We start from the raw sequence: 17,268 nt of genomic DNA, 5'->3' as shown, positions 1-17,268 counted from the left end.
AAGTTCACCTAGCCCTTCAGTTGTGGCTTCCTATGAAACTGTGAGGGTTAAAAAATGCCCTTTAATCTAGGAAATACTTCAGAAGACAATTCCCTGGTGTCTTGGTCTCAGTTGTTCTTCCTTCAAAGTTTTCAAGGCAGCTTGGGTTGTTGTTATTTAACACAAACCGAGCACAAATTTCAGGTTCTATTTAATGCTTCACCAGCATTTACTATTTCCTAATAGCTATGCCATTTATTCATTTGTCAACATTTCTCTTTCACTCAGCAGTTAGAGAAGATAAGAAGCAGTCCTGGAAGAGGCAGAGAGTTGGTAGCTGAAGGGCCCATGTCAATGGCACAGGCAGTAAATCCTTCCTTTCGTCTGGCTTTATTTTACCATATTTTATTGAATCTAAGACATCACAGATGGTAAGATTCACCATTTTATGTACCAATACAAAAAAGAATATGCATTTTCAATCAATCTATGATATAACACCTTAATGATAGTTCTGCTTGAAGTCTGGGTGGGCCACACAGACTTCTTTGCCCAGAAATTTCCATTATCTATTCCACATCACTTGGCATTTTCTCTTGCTTTCTCTTACACTGCTTGGCCTGTACCAGGAATTCTTTTGCACGTCTCTCAGTAACAAAATGTCTTTAGGTCCCCTAAAGCACTTGGCCGCTCTTTCCAAGAAAAGAAAGAATTGCAGTCACCTCTCCGACAAAGAACGTTTGCTTCACTAGTATCAAGTTCATGGCCAGCTGCTGTCTTTGTGCATACACAGCCACTTTTCAAGTCAAGGCTGAATAATAGGCTTCTTGTTGGAAACTTCTCAAGTGGCATTTACACTGGAGTTATATGTACCTTCCAACATCGCACACAAGCTCAATCGACATAGCAATAATATAAACAATTATGACAAAGTTTGCAGGCAGTGGCCATTTCACCATGACTACTGCCTGGCTGACAGCAATTCTGTGATGTCTCTTGATTTCAGAGATGTTAAAATATGTGAAAAACTGGGCTTCTTAGAACATTTAGCAGAACACTGTCTAATCTGTTCACACACTATAAGGTAGCAAATTCAAAGCCCCACAGGGCCAATTAAATCATTCACAGTAGTCTAGTTTTATATAAAAAGCATGTGCCTTCGATGTCAAATATTTCCTGCCTCACTTTTAATAGAAATGTGGATACAAAGGAATACTGTGCACCACGAGGAGAAAAACCAAGTTCCACAATCAGGAATGGTAGCAAACTAAGGAATGTATGCCCCATCTATAGGGGGCAGATGCCACATAGCTCAGCTCAAATGTTAACCTGTCGATCATCCTGTAAGGACACTTTGAACACAATATTGTTCAATCTTCTAATTTTTCAAGAGAAGCTGGGCACCTGGGTTTTTATATGAAATCTCTTAAGTTTTGGCAGCTAATTCAAAAATTTCATAACACTATGCATGCCACACAAAGCAAATCTGTGTGCCACATCTGGTCCATAATTCACCAATTTGTGGTGCACACAAGATAAACCTTACATAGGTCAGCCATGTCATAAACACGGCCATTTGTCCTGTGGGTATTAATGAAAAAACGATCAGCATGACTGGAAAAGTGATCCTATCATGTGACTTCTTTGCCCACAAAGCATCAGGGCACCTTAGGCACCAGTAGAAATACTGAACCAGAAAGTTTTTTTAGCTAGTTCATTTCGAATGTTGTTCTTAAAACTGTCGATGTGTAATTGAACCAAGTCACTAGGCTTAGAACTAGGAATAAGCAGCTTTTCATAAAGTAAAACTTGATCGCTTCTCGGCCTTTTGGCTAAGATCAAGTGTAGAAAGTAAAACTTGACTGGTTTTTTTAGCTACAATATTTCTTTAAAAATGAGAATTACTGTCCTGGATCCCAGGTTTGCTTGGTGCCCTCTGAACTACAGCACCTCACTGAACCAGAGGACTCACTGTCTCCAGCCTCCCGGCTCTCTTGGGGCTGTGTGAGGAGGAAGCCCAGATGCCCGGCCCAGAAGAACTGAAGTAGAAGGCAGGGCTGACTACTTGGGAGTGCCCTTCCCATTGTCTCTGCTTCCTAGACCTAGAAAATATAACTTTTCTCCCCCTTAGAGAAAGGAGATGGGAGAGTAAGAGCAGCGACTCTTACTATGGCTCTCCCCAATGCACTCAAGGCTAAGAGCCTGCCAAGACTCTGAATCTGAATATACCTGCTCTCATAATGGAACTCAAAACATGGGCTCCTTCAGGGAACTTGATTTTCTAGGCTCAATTTTCCCATCTGTAAAATGAATGAAAGCAAATGTTTTCCATCTGGGTTCTGAGAAAATTTAGGGACTCGGCTACTGTGCTTAAAGAAGAGGATCTGGTTTTATACAGTTTGCATTTGGTCTTAAAGGTAAGGCTTCCATTTAACAGGAACATGTAACACCTAAAAAACAAAAACAAAAAACGTAGTGTTGAAAAACACCAGCCAGGTGATCTAAGTGATCTGTAATGAGGCCTCTCCGGGTTGAATGCTTTGATTATAAAACTTCCCCAACATGTACGTGCATTTCAATACTGTTCTCGGAAAGTAAAATGCAGAGACATTTCCAGATTAAATAGTAACTCCAGCTTTTACCCAAAATATGAGTCACTATGAAAATTCCAGTAAGGCTAATTATGCAAAGGTACAAACAGCTTTGATTTTTCCCTTCAAATGAAGCTTTCTTTTTTCTCTGATTTTGTGAGACATGACAACAAAGAGTGTAAGTCTGGGAAAAGCAGCTCACACTAGGAAAAAGGAGACCTTGCATCTATTTGCTGTCGAACACACACACTCCTGATCAAGTTTGTACATACAAGTGAAAAGAACGGAGGGCATTTTCAATGGATCAAGGCTTCAGACCATTTTCTTCTGGAAGTGCAGGAAATTGAGATGAAAACTAAACTCCTATGCAGACCAGGCATAAATGTAACTACTTCTTAAACACACTCAGTGCCTTCCCACCCTTTTCTGACTGTATCTGGAATTTCCCCCCAGCCTGGTTGTCCACACCTCTCTAACCCCACATCACACACAGACTGAAAGGTGATTTCGTTTCAAGTCTGCATTCCTCCTCTCCTCCTGAGCCCTGGAGTGCCTATTATCATTTATAAGTACCTTCTACAAATGGCTAGTTTTGTGAACTCCATTTGGACATGCCTAGGTAGAACTTTCAACCATACACTCCTGAAGTTAATACCACTGTTGTTCTTTTGTGTCCCCCACGGTTTCTTGCATATATGTAAGTAGGTAATCAGTATTCCAGTTGAAGGATCAGATATGCTAACTGAATACTTTTTGTGTCTATGAGAAAGAACACTACTACTATATGAGAAATGATAATATGAGTTCAAATGATCTTTGAGAAAAAGGCAGCCTATTTGTTCATATTGTGATGTGAGACTAGGCTATACCATGAACACAATGCTTAAAGAAGTGAGTGACGATGGGAGATGTTGTATGAGGCTCCAAGTTCAATGATATATTTAATGAAAAATATTAAAAAGAGAAGAAAAGATTTCACAATGTTCAGGATTATTGGATTCATAGTAGTATTTTTTTCAGAACATTAATAATAAGGTTTATATTACTTTTCTAATGAAAAAACAATAATGAAAAAACATAATAAGAAACACGCTTTGAGTGTCTATGCCAAAGGAATATCAGGACTTTATTATTACATGAATTTGAGGTCCACATAATTTCCATTTTTAAAAGAAAACATTTTATAGGAAATGTTCTTTTGTGGTAGTTCACAGACTAAAAATTGATAGCCCCTTCTGTGGGTTTCATCATGGGTTTTTCTTTTAATAAATTCCATTCCAGAGAGAACAGTGTTGTACCAACATGCCTATGTCTTGCTACCAAAGAAAACTTCCTAAGCAAACTGAACCAATTTGTTTCCTGGTGTATATTTATCCCCATTAAGAGCTCAGAGAGTGAAAAAACACAGTAATTATTTTAGAGCTCTGTAAACGCTTTCATGTTTTAAGCCATAGGCTGGATTAGGTAGGTCCTGAAAATTCATTGTAGTAAAAGCAACAAAGCCTGCTATTACCTGGGGGAAAGCCCCAGAACATTTTGTCCTCTGGCTAGTGACTAACTTTGACTGGGATGGCAAGACAGTATGTCCATCTTGTTCCCATGGTGTCCCCCAGGGATGGGGGCACATCTGCTCTCAACTGAACTTTAAAACTGTGTCTGTGTGCATGTGTGTGTGTGTGTGTGTGTGTGCGTGCAAACACACACACACGTGCACATGCATTTGAGCGGGTACACTATTCCCCAAATGGCAAAAGAAGGTGGGATACTTTATCTTTTTATCTTTCCAGACGCCTTGGGTAATTCAAAAGACTTGCCTAAAGGAATGTGTCTAAAATAACATATTCCACCTCCATATTTCTACAGCTGGACATATACAAATCATTCCAAACTCCTTTTCTTACTCCCATTCTGTAATGCATAAGTCAGCAAAAAATTCCCAATTGACCAATGTAAAATTCTAATTATTCTCTTTCACAGATCTTTTGGCAGTCCCAAGCAATTAGACATATTTACAATTGTGCAGTGATATTCCTAAAAATGTGTTTTTCTTCTTGATTAAAATAATAGCCTTTCCTAAAACTTTCCCCTTTCCCCTTTTTCCTTTGTAGGAGGCAAATGTGAGAGTCAGAATCACAGCAGCCATACTGCAAGTATGAGGTAACAGCCAAGAGAAATGCAGAAATCTCGGATATAACATTGTTCAGGGGCTGAAATAAAATCAGAAACCACCTATCTTTAGTGTTCTTGTTATTTATTTAAGTCAATGTGATTGAATATTTCTGTAGGTAATAGCATTCCTGTCTCTTATTACCCATTTATTGCCAAACTCAGTTATCATGATCTATTCCTTCATTTGTGTTTCTCTTTGTCTGATTCTCTCTCCATTGTGTTCTTAGCCCCATATGTGGAAATATGTTCATTCTGCAGACATACATATTCTATATTCAGTGTTTACTAATGTATATGATCAGAATATATGCTTGATGATATACTTCATAAAAAAAGGATGGGGGTGGAGAATAGGCTGATTTTATGTTTAAATATATTTGGAAAACACTGGATACTCTGTTCTCCTTCTAGAGCTCTGCAATACACATAAAACTACTGCAACCTTTGAAAAAAAAGGACAAATATAAAAGAGACATTGGAATATCGTTGAGATGCTTCCCAATCTTACTGGCCACTGAACTGATTTTTCAAGCACTCCCTTTACCTACTAAGTGTCCACCTCTCAGAATCAGGGTTCTGAGGACCATATGTAGGAAACACTGTACTACTTCTATCCATAATTATTTTACTAATTATTGTTTTATGTTTTCTTCTTTGCAAATGACCCATATGTTCTGACAACTTTTAGAGAAACTTCAGGGAATTTAAATCAATAGATATGTCAACACATACCAAACAAAGGCAGATGGTAATGAAATTCTCGATTACTTCTGGCTAATTACAATTTCCCCATTTTCTTTGCCTAGAAGATGCTGCCCCAGATACTGGCACCAACAGTAGCTTGCATGTGCATTTATTTTTTTTTTAATTTTTTTTAATGTTTATTTATTTTTGAAGGAGACAGAGAGACAGAGTGTGAGTGGGGGAGGGGCAGAGAGAGAGGGAGACACAGAATCCCATGCAGGCTCCAGGCTCCAAGTTGTCAGCACAGAGCCCGAGGCGGGCCTCGAGCTCACAAACCGCAAGATCATGACCTGAGCCGAAGTCGGCCGCTTAACCGACTGAGCCACCTAGGCGCCCCTGCATGTGCATTTCTAGATGGAGAAACTTCTTTCAGACTCTGTGCTTGAGACATAATCTCTTGATTAGTCACTGCACTGATCTCTATACAGACAACTGCTGTGATTCTGTCTGTGATAATGAATAATTCTTGCTAATGTGTGATTTATTTGGTTTGTCACTTAAGAGCCTTCTTTACCTTTAATGCCAAACTTGCATTCCCTTTGGGGATAGTTTGTTCTCTCATTAGAAGCACTTGATATACCTCTGAGGAACTGTAGGTTGTAATCACCACCCCCAGCATCCTTTCCCAAATTACTCTGTGCCATGAGCCCAGCTGTAGCTATCAGGGTATGGGTTTTTTCCCCTCTGCTCTCTTCACATGGTCTCAACTTTGAGCCAGAATAATTTAAGTGCTAAAGTCTTGTCGGGTTTTGCAACCATGAACAGCCTTATGAAGTCTAGGCGTTTTGCCAGAAATCTAAACTTTGTTGAACTATGTTAAAAGGTTAAACATTTCACAGAGTTTGAGTTCCCCCTCCCCCACTGCACTTCCAGACTCTGCCTTGTTCTGAAATGTCTGTTTTATCAAGAAATGGAATAACTAATAATGTGCTGGATAGAACATTTTCAACCATCACACTGTAACCATAGTAGTGCTAAAACCCACAACCAAACAAATGTCAATCACTCTCCTCTCCTTAATCAAAAAGAGCTGAGGACACAGACCCAATTTAGTCTGTTTTAAGATGAAACGCTAGAAGCTTTCCATAAAATGTAACTTTAAAAATGAAGCTGTTACTAATTGCTTGTAATAATTTCTATATTAACAAAAAAGCTTTCCTGAAACGAATGCCAATGAATAAAAATAAATTGCAGCCTCCCCAGCCTGCAGGGAAGTATAAATACTGGCCTCTAGGCCCCTGGTTTTAAAATCCTCCCTGTACTTATTTCCTGGAACACTGGAGGTCTACTGACTTCTGGGCAGGATGTTTCTGAGGTTTTCGTGTCCACAGTCAACATGGATACTGAAGGGAAAGGAAGTAAATTTCTAGAAATCATCCATGACAGCCCCAGCTCCCCACACCCAACCTGAGGGTAAGTGTTCTTGGCATCGCTGCTAAAATGTTCCCCTAGTTCACTTAATCTCTCTATCCCCACTGCCACCACCCTTTCCCAGCTACTACCCTCTAGCCTGGACCTTCACAGTGGTCTCCCAGCTGGCCTCCCTTCTTCCTCTTGCCTCCCTTCTCCCCACAGTAGCGAGGCCATCCGGTCTCTAGAGACTTAGAATAAAAACAATCTTCTTATCAGGCTTGGTAGGATCTTCTTAAAACCTCTCCTGGTCTTGAACTACCTCCTCCTTTCCCATCACATTCCTGACGCTCAGGGGCCTTCTTTCTTTTCTGCAGGCACACCAAATTTATACCTGCCTTAGGGCCAGTGTGGGACATGCCCTCCCCCATCTCACTAGGCTGGCTCCTCCTTGTCATTAGTTCTCAGCTTAAAGGGTCTGCCTAGAACAGCCTTCCCCAACCACACAACCTAAAACCTCCCTCCCCAGACTCTCAGTTATTCTCTATCAGACCCCCTTTCTAAACATGCTGCATAGCATGTTCCCAATGTGGTATTTTCTCTACCAATTAATTACCTCTCTTCTGATTCCCTCCACTTGTCATGAGCAAGAATTTACTAGTTTACCGCTGTATCTCCAGAACCTATAATAGCAGTTATGACATAGTAAGAAGAAAATCCATAGGTATTAAGTTAACATATGAGCACAACAAGAACAGAAAACTGAGTGCTCACCTCAGCTCCCTGTGGCCCTGCCATGGGAACATGTAACAAGACTAGATAGCGGGTACATTCAGGTAAGAGTGTATCAGAGGTTGGGCATCCTGATAGATGTTTTTAGGTATGCCATGAGCCTTTATGAACTTAACCAGGGAAAGTATAGTTATTGACATGAACAGAGATAGCTATGTTTGTCTTTACTTGTGGGGCAATGAACTTCTCCAGAGGGCTGTTTGTGTCTTTGACATATTCAGTGTAGTTTCAGCTACTACTTTCCAAGGCAATCTCCTAAGAAGATATTTCCTTAAGTAGAAAATAAAAAAAATTTACTTAATGTATTAAAGTAAATTACTGAGAGTTTTCTGCTAGATAGTTATGACTTTATAAGGAATTTATGAACACTGTTTAGTAAAGTAACATTGTGTCCTCCCTCCTCAACAAACAGCCAACTTAGATGACTCATATACATAGGTTGAAAACTATATCTGCAATCAAAGATCAGAGCCAAAGTTGGTCACTGGAAAAGTGCTTAACAAATCTTTGGCTTCTAAATCAGGTTTCATGTGGAGCCAGGATTAACAAGGGAAAGCATGACCAGAATGGAATGTGAGGTTCAAGCACAGCAGAGAAGATGTCTCCGAGGCTGTGACCTGCTTTTGGTCAGCAGCCCTGGGAGCTAGGCTTGTTTCCGTCTCAGGCAATTTTGCTCTCATGACCAGTCAATGGGATATGAAGAAAACTGGGCAAGGAGCCTGAGTGAGCAAACACACCAAATTACGTTTTGTGGAGATAAAAGGTAAAGGTCAGGGTAAGGTCACTTCTGGGAAAATGCAGATAATGTCAAATTTATTGATAAAGGAAAAATCAAGCAAGCTGACTGGCCCCAATTTCATAAGGAGTAGCGCTCACAGAGTTTCACTCCTGGGTGTTTGCTCAAAGGAAATCAAAACAGGATACTGAAAAGGTATCTGCACTACCATGTTCACTGTAGTGTTATTTACGATGGCCACAATATGGAAATAACTTAAGCGTCTGTCAATGCACAACTGGATAAAGAAGTGTTATGCCCAGAATTCGTGATCCCCAAAGACCGCCAGGGAGCCAAGTCCGATGCAAAAGCAAAAGAGCCTTTATTCGAGCTAGCTCGAGCTCAACCCCCTACCTGCACCGACGCAGCGGTGAGATGCCGGGGAGAGAGAGCGAGCTTCAAAAGGACAAAGGTTTTATTGGGGCCTAGGGGCAGTTGGTGAGGTAATGGCGGTGGCCTCAGCCAATTGGCTGGGGAAGGGTCCGAGTCCCGTTAGGCAGGTAAGGAGGGGGGGGGTTACTCAAGGGGAGGAGGTGTGGTCAAGGTGAAGGACACAGAACAAGATGGAGTCGGCCGGCGTAGGCCCGCCCTTTCAGAAGATGTGGTATATAGACACAATGGAATATTATTCGATCCTGACAAAGAAGGAAATCTCATCATTTGTGACAACGTAGATGGACCTCGAGGGCACTGTGCTGAGTGAAGTAAGTCAAAAACAGAAAGACAAATACTGTATGATGTCACTTATATGCAGAATCTAAAAAAATGAAACTCACAAAAACTGAGAGTCTAGTGGTGGTCACCAGGGATGCAGGGGTTGGAAGCACAGGAGAGATGCTATTTAAGGGCACAGACTTGCAACTAGTACACAAACAAACCCTGGGGATCCAATGCAAAGCAGGGGGAATACAGATGGCAATACCGTAGTATAATCGTTGAACTCACTAAGAGATCTTAATTTTTCCCACCACAAAAAGTAAATGATAGGGGAGGGGAGAGAGGTGTTGATTAATGCTATGAGGGCAATCATATTATAATATATAAATGTGTCAAATCCACATGTTGTACACGTTAAACTTACACAATGCTACATGTCAAATACATTTTAATAAAAACATTTAGAAACGGTAATAACAGAGCTTACAGGAGGCACCATTTTCTGAAATTCATGCTTCCACATAGGCAAAGTAGAACCTGAATCTGATAATATTAGTACCCACCAGAGTTTGTCATAAAAATGCCGTATTACCATTGACCATACAATAGAAATGTACAAAAATATAAGGTGATAACGATAAGCATCTAGATCTTTCTAAAATCTCAGGAGAGAAAGTATACGATAAGGACTGCAATTCCTTATGAAGAATAACATGAAAAATTACAGATCTGGATCAAAGAGGCTATTATTCTCTTTCATTTGTTGGTTTGACAAGTACTTGTCAAAACATACAAAGTACTTGGACATAAAGATAAAGAAGTTACACATCTTAAAAACCGATCTCAGGAAAGTGTAGACTATAAGTAGCCGGTGATGGGACAGTGGAGCAGTGGTGTCATGTCAAGGGAGGGACTGTCTGGCAGGACAGAAGAAATGTGAGCATGCTAAGGACCTAAGTCCTTTTTGAAAAGCGAGTAAACACTTCTTTTCCTTCACTTATCACGCTATCACAGTGCAATGAATGCTGTCAAACTAGAACTTACTTTATCCCTTTTCTGAACAGGTGGAGTTTTTTTTTTTTTTAATTTTTTGTTTTTAATGTTTTTATTTTATTTTTGAGAGACACAGAGAGAGAGAGCAAGCAGGGGAGAGGCAGAGAGAGAGGAAGACACAGAATCTGAAGCAGGCTCCAGGCTCTGAGCTGTCAGCACAGAGCCCGACGCAGGGCTCGAACTCACAAACTGAGATCATGACCTGAGCCGAAGTCAGAAGCTCAACCAACTGAGCCACCCAGGAGGCCCTGAACAGGTGTTTTAATGTTTTAAAAAATTTTTTTTTACACTTTGTTTTTGAGAGAGTGAGAGAGACAGAGCACAAGGGCAGAGACAGACAGACAGACAGAATCTGAAGCAGGCTCCAGGCTCTGAGCTGTCCGCACAGAGCCCGATGCAGGCCTCAAACTCACAAACCGTGAGATCACGACCCGAGCCAAAGTCAGACGCTTAACTGACTGAGCCACCCAGGGGCCCCAGATGTTTTAATTTCTAAAGACAAGGAGAGGAACTTCCAAATACGGTTTTAAAATAGTATCTGAGCAACGTCCTCTTTCAATTCTCCATCCTCATTATCTCCACAACCCTCAAATGAGATGGTTTCCCTTAATTACCAGTATTACTATATTAAATAGGTAGCCCCTAACAACCAATTTGGGTGCGTTTTAGCTGCATTTTGAATTGGCTTCCTGAACGTATGTTAACTTTTTTCAAATTTAATTTTTTTATTTCTTTGCCAGCATTATATAATCCTTTTATCACATGGATCCATTCATTCATTCATTCATTCATTGTTTCATTTATTGTTTCCTGAGTACATCTACTTGTGCAAGCTACTGAACTAAGCAATAGGAAGAGAAAGACAAGAAAGACACAACTGACCCTGCCCTGAGGCATCGATGTCCTAGTGAGTGCAAGTAAACAGGGAGTCTCAAGAGGGTGCTAAGGGCTATGACAGAGGATAACTACTAGGAACCATGAGGGCACATTATTGGACAAAGTCTTGGGGTGTCAGGGAAGTTTTTCAAGGGAAACAACATCAAAGCTGAAACACAAAGGACGAGAAGAATTTATCCAAGAACAGAGAGAAGAATGTTCTTTTTTTCAAATTTATTTAGTTTTGAGAGAGAGAGGGCATGCACAAGCAGGGGAGAGGCAGAGAGAGAGGGAGACACAGAATCTGAAGCAGGCTCCAGGCTCTGAGCTGTCAGCACAGAGCCCGACGCAGGACTTGAACTCACATGAGATTATGACCTGAGCCGAAGTGTGATGCTTAACAGACTGAGCCACCCAAGCGCCCCAGAGAGAAGAATGTTCTAATCAGGACTTAGACGTATGTTCAAAACCCCAGAGATGAGAGATGCATTCCAGAAATTACAAGTATGTGACTATGTATACTGATGGGAGACTGTGGGGGGTTGGGTGTGGAGATGTGATGGAGGTAGAAGATGGAACTGGTGCTCAGGTTTCCACAGATAAAAGCAAGAGAGAAGTTGTAAAGGACCTCGTAAGCCCTACTAAATATATTGAATTTTATCCTGAGAGAAGTGAGAGGCTTAGGAGGTTTCTAAACAGGGGAACATGAAAATAGATTTGTTTGAGAACACTGGCTATGATTAAAAAGTAAATCATAGGAAAATTATAGTAACCCACATATAAGTTGAAGGTGATCCGAGCAGCAGTGTCACAGACCAAGGGAGGGACTCTTTGGCAGGAAGGAAGAAAATTGAACATGCTAAATACTGATGTTAAATCTATGTAGAAGACTGAAGATACAGAAGAGAGGAGACCATCAGTAAAGCAGTCCTTGAGGACATAAGGGATGTGATACAGAGCTCATACTGAGGAAACAGGCTTGAGGATAAGACACATCTTCCACTGAAACAGGAGGAAAGAGAAACGGTGGATACATCTACAATGATGCAGATCAGCTTTTAAATCTGCTAGAAGGAACTGAGAAAATTCTTTTCTTGCTTCTGTTTTGTCTAAGACATGTTGGCAAGATTCATTGCCACAAGTTATAGAAGAGGTAGGGTAAAGAGTTTGAGAAGAGTGGGGAATCTGAAATAGCCACATTGGAAAATGGCAAAGAGAGGTAACTGAATGCACACAGAAGTGTCTCCAGGTAATGTTAAATGCTGGAGATCAAAACCATACATTTCTGGAGCACCTGGGTAGCTTAGTCAGTTGAGTATTCAAATCTTGATTTGGGCCTAGGTCATGACCTCACAGTTCATGGAATAGAGCCCTGCATCAGGCTCCACACTCTCTGCCTGTCTTACTCTCTCTCAAAATAAATAAATAAACTTTAAGCTAAAAAAAGAAATAGGGGTGCCTCAGTGGCTCAGTCAGTTGAGCATCTGGCTTCAGTCATGATCTCATGGTCTGTGAGTTCGAGCCCTGCATCGGGCTCTGTGCTGACTAGCTCAGACCCTGGAGCCTGCCTCGGATTCTGTATCTCCCCATTCTCTCTGCCCCTCCCCCACTCACGCTCTGTCTCTCCGTCTCTCTCAAAAATAAATACACATTAAAAAATGTTTTAATTAAAAAAAGAAACCATATATTTCTAGTAGCATGAATATGGACAAAAGTGTGAATACCACAGCAGAGCTCACCAGCCCAGGTATACATGTCTAGTGAGTAGACAGTAGGAATGGCTTAGCTTTATGGTTTTCCTAGGTGGGTATGGAGGAAAAATAAAAGGGCACACAAGTGAGGATACTAACAAAACACGGCCCAAAGGAATAAAGCATGGAGGCAAATCTGGAACGGAATGCAATTAGGATGGGGAAGACCAATGGATATAATCCACAGGGCAAGAAACTAAATGTCTCTGTGAGTAAAAGGTCAAGGGTGGAGGGATTCAGTGTGTATGAGAGACATTATTTACAAGAGGAAGCTGAAGTGTAAGAGTGGCATCGGTGAATTTAAATATTCAGAGGTGGGAAAGAAGTTCCAGGGGATGACAAGACCCAGTGGTAAACTTGAGAATGAGCAGCTAAAGAGGCATGGAGGAGAAGTCACTGGAGTTGAGGCTGCTTGAGAGGCAAGGTGTTGTGCATCACCCACACAGACATGCAAGAGTGGTACAACTCAGGGTGGAAAGAAAAACTAGTCGTGGTTGCTAATGTCTTGAGTAAACAAGGGCATAATTACGTTGGCAGGTAAATCAGTAAAGAGGGATTAAGAAGATATAGCCAGATTATCTGAGACCCAAAGGGGGCGCTGGTGTTTTTTAATGTAAATTTTAGTTAGTTAACACACAGTACAATATTGGTTTCAGAAGTAGTATTCAGTGAATCATCATTTACATACAACACCCAGTGCTTATCACGAGTGCCCTCCTTTAATACCCATCACCCATCTAGCCCATCCCCCACCCACCGCCCTCCATCAACCCTCAGTTTGATCTCCATAGTTAAGATCTTGTCTCTTCTGTTTGTCTCCCCTCCTTTTCTACCCTCTTCCCATATGTTCATCTGTTTTCTTTCTTAAATTCCACATATAAGTGAAATCATATGGCATTTGTCTTTCTCCAATTGACTTCTTTTGCTTAGCATAATACATTCTAGCTCCATCCATGTCGTTGCAAATGGCAAGATTTCATTCTTTGTGATGGCTGTGTAATATTCCATTGTATGTATGTGTATATGTGTATATATGTATATTCACATACATACCGCATCTTCTTTATCCATTCATCACTCCATGGACATTTGGGCTCTCTTAATAGTTTGGCAATTGCTGATAATGCTGCTATAAACATTGGAGCACATCTTTAGCTGAATTTTTATATCCTTTGGGTAAATACCTAATGGCACAATTACTGGATGGTAATGGGTAGTTCTATTTTTAGTTTTTTGAGGAACCTGCATACTGTTCTCCAGAGTGGCTGCACGAGTTTGCATTCCCACCAACAGTGCAAGATGGTTTCTCTTTCTCCTCATCCTTGCCAATACCTGTTTCTTGTGCTGTTAATTTTAGCCATTCTGAAAGGTGTGAGGTGGTATCTCATCATGATTTTGATTTGTATTTCCCCGATGATGAGTGATGTTGAGCATCTTTTTATGCGTCTGTTAGCCATCTGTATGTCTTCTTTGGAAGTTTCTATTCATGTCTTCTGTCCATTTCTTAAATGGGTTGTCTTTTTGGGTGATGGGTTTGAAAAGTTCTTTATAGGTTTTGGATACTCTTTATCAGATATGTCATTTGCAAATATCTTCTCTCATTCAGTAGGCTGCCTTTTAGTTTTGTTGATTGTTTCCTTTGTTGTGCAGAAGCTTTTTATCCTGATGAAGTCCCAACAGTTCAAGTTTGCTTTTGTTTCCCCTGCCTTTGGCAATGTGTCTGGTAAGAAGTTGCTCCAGCTAAGGTCAAAGAGGTTGCTGCCTGCGTTCTCCTCTAGGATCTTGATGGTTTCCTGTCTCTCATTTAGGTCTTTCCTCCATTTTGAACTTATTTTTGTGTATGGTGTAAGACAGTGGTTCAGTTTCATTCTTCTGCATGTTGCTGTCCAGTTTTCCCAACACCATTTGTTGAAGAGACTATCTTTTTCCATCGGATATTCTTTCCTGCTTTGTCAAAGATTAGTTTAACATAGAGTTGTGGGTCCATTTCTGGGTTTTCCATTCTGTTCCATTGATTTACGTGTCTGTTTTTGTTTGTTTGTTTGTTTTTTTCTCGCCAGTACCATACTCTATTGATGACTAAAGCTTTTTAGTATAGCTTGAAAATCCAGAATCATATGATGCCTCTAGTCTAATCTTTCTTTTTCAGGATTGCTTTGACTATACGGAGTCTTTTGTGGTTCCGTACAAATTTTAGGATTGTTTGTTCCAGCTCTGCAAAAAATGCTAGTCATATTTTGATAGGGATTCATTAAATGTGTAGATTGCTTTGGGTAGTATAGACATTTTCACAATGTTTGCTCTTCCAATCTATGAGCATGGAATGCTTTTCCATTTCTTTGTGTCTTCTGTTGGAGAAGTGGATAAAGTACACCAAAGATGGCTGATTGGACTAAAACAAAGGTTGGTCTCTAGCTTAGAGACCCCTCCTCCAGTTTCTTCTTCCTTTGTTTGCTGTGCACGTGAAAACCCCCACAGATATGCAGACTGTCAGCTACAAATTACCCTCCCCACTTGCATTCTGGGCTCAGACCTTTGGAGAAAGTCTCCTCTGAGCCCAACAGTGTAAAATCAATCTCCAATCCACCAAGATCACCAAGTGCCACTTGGTTTTTCCGCCAGTGTTCCAGCCTGGTTCCGTAACACTTCAATTTCTTTCTCTTAAGTCGTCTATAGTTTTCAGAGTACAGATCTTTTACCTCTTTGTTTAGGTTTATTCCTAGGTATCTTAGTGTTTTTGGTGCAATTGCAAATGGGATTGATGCCTTGATTTCTTTTTCTGCTGCTTCATTATTGGTGGATAGAAAGGCAACAGATTTTTGCACACTGATTTTATATCCTGCAATATTGTTGAATTCATTTATTCTAGCAATTTTTTGGTGGAGTCTTTAGGGCTTTCTATATACAGTATCATGTCATGTGCAAATAGTGAAAGTCTTACTTCTTCCTTGCTGATTTGTGTGCCCTTTTTTTCTTTTTGTTGTCTGATTGCTCAGGCCAAGACTTTCAGCACTATGCTAAATAGTAATGGTGAGAGTGGACACCCTTGTCTTGTTTCTGACCCTAGGGGAAAGGCTCTCAGTTTTTCCCCATTAAGGATCATATTAGCTGTGGGTCTTTTGTATATGGTCTTTATGATGTTGAGGTATATTCCATCTATCCCTACATTGTTGAGGGTTTTTATCAAAAATGGATGTTGTGTTTTATTAAATGCTTTTGGGGGCAGTGGTTTTTATGTGAGTGTAGATGAGTAGCAATTTGGAAGAAGCCAAAGAGGGGAATACTGGACCTATTTTCTACCCTGAAGAAAGTGAGGTATGGACAAACAACCCAACTACTTGAGAAAGCTTCAGGGGAAGTAATTTCCTCAGGATCATCCAAGTATCAGTGCCAGGACAGAACCAACAGAGATGGGCTGAGGAGGTAATGGTGTTGGGTAACTGCAGAAGAGGCTCTTACAAAAGTCTGGGATAATGGGAAATAGTTTGAGACAGACTCAAGGAAGAAGGGCATGAGAAAAAAAATAAGTGAAGGGTCCTATGTCTTCGGTGTTGATCAAGGACATCTGAGATATTGAAGCATGTTGGGTTCAGCTGGCCTCAGGATTTTCAAAGAATTAATCAGTTTTCTCCTTGCAGTTGTAGATACCTTAGGCTGCTTAGAAAGATAGATACTGTATCGCTCTAGAGACCTGTCAGAAAGTAACACACTTTATTCAGTCTTGCTTACTAGGGATCCCAGTGAAGGTGAGCGGACTAGACAAAGAATTACTTGATCCCCAAGCCTCTTCTATTAGTGATAAGGGAACATAAGGCAAGCTGACCACCACAAACACCCCCACCCCCAGGTGGATATGAGTGATATTCCTCTCGCACTCCTGGCTGCCCAAGAACAAAGAAAAGGGGTACAACAAATGGTTAGCTGACAGATCACAGTCATGCAGGACCTAAGTGTCCATCACCCTCCATAGTGATGTGGGAAACAAAGGCAGAAGGAAATGGCAGGTAGAACTAAATTTCCTTATACCCTGTAGCCCATTGACAAATGCTTGAGGCAGGCAGAATAAAATGTTTCTCCAGGAACTCCTTATTGTTTTAACTTTAATGCTTTGCTAGAGGGAGAAACAACCTTCACTTGACAATAGCTAGGCCTCCAGTCTCAGGTGAGTCTTCTTTAGCATATGAAAACCTCACTGGAAACTTCCCCTGGGCTTTACCTCCCCCAACTTCATAGCATATAACCAGTCTCTCCTCATGGTTCCGGGGCAGCTCTTCCTGCCCACGGGTCCTGTCCCAGTGGTTCAATAAAATCACCTTTTTGCACCAGACCCCACGAACCCCACAATCATCCCCCAAACCTCATCATTAGGAAGGGCAAGAGTCACTAGGGCTGCAACTGTCTGTCAAGGCTTCAATATGGCCAAATGATAGTCTCTGAGGGATAAAGAAACTCATTCCTCTTTGGGCTTCCTCTAAGTGTCTTTAAGAGCCAAGACTAAAGAGAGAGGCTCACTCCTGGAAAGAAGCCCCTC

The 17,268-nt window shown here is 40.9% G+C and overlaps 1 protein-coding gene and 1 pseudogene across 1 annotated transcript in view; one reads left to right on the top strand and one right to left on the bottom strand.

The window, feature by feature from the left end:
* TTC29 (tetratricopeptide repeat domain 29) overlaps positions 1 to 17,268 on the bottom strand; it is a 668,675-nt gene that overhangs the window by 449,110 nt on the left and 202,297 nt on the right. The gene's annotated exons all lie outside the window — the stretch shown is intronic.
* On the top strand, positions 1,792 to 1,952 carry LOC131508287 (U2 spliceosomal RNA; annotated as a pseudogene).

Source organism: Neofelis nebulosa, chromosome 3 (assembly GCF_028018385.1).
Source record: "Neofelis nebulosa isolate mNeoNeb1 chromosome 3, mNeoNeb1.pri, whole genome shotgun sequence".
NCBI classification, from domain to species: Eukaryota; Metazoa; Chordata; class Mammalia; order Carnivora; family Felidae; genus Neofelis; species Neofelis nebulosa.
The sequence above is the reverse complement of the archived record's forward strand: the minus strand, read 5'-3'. Positions and strand labels throughout refer to the sequence as shown.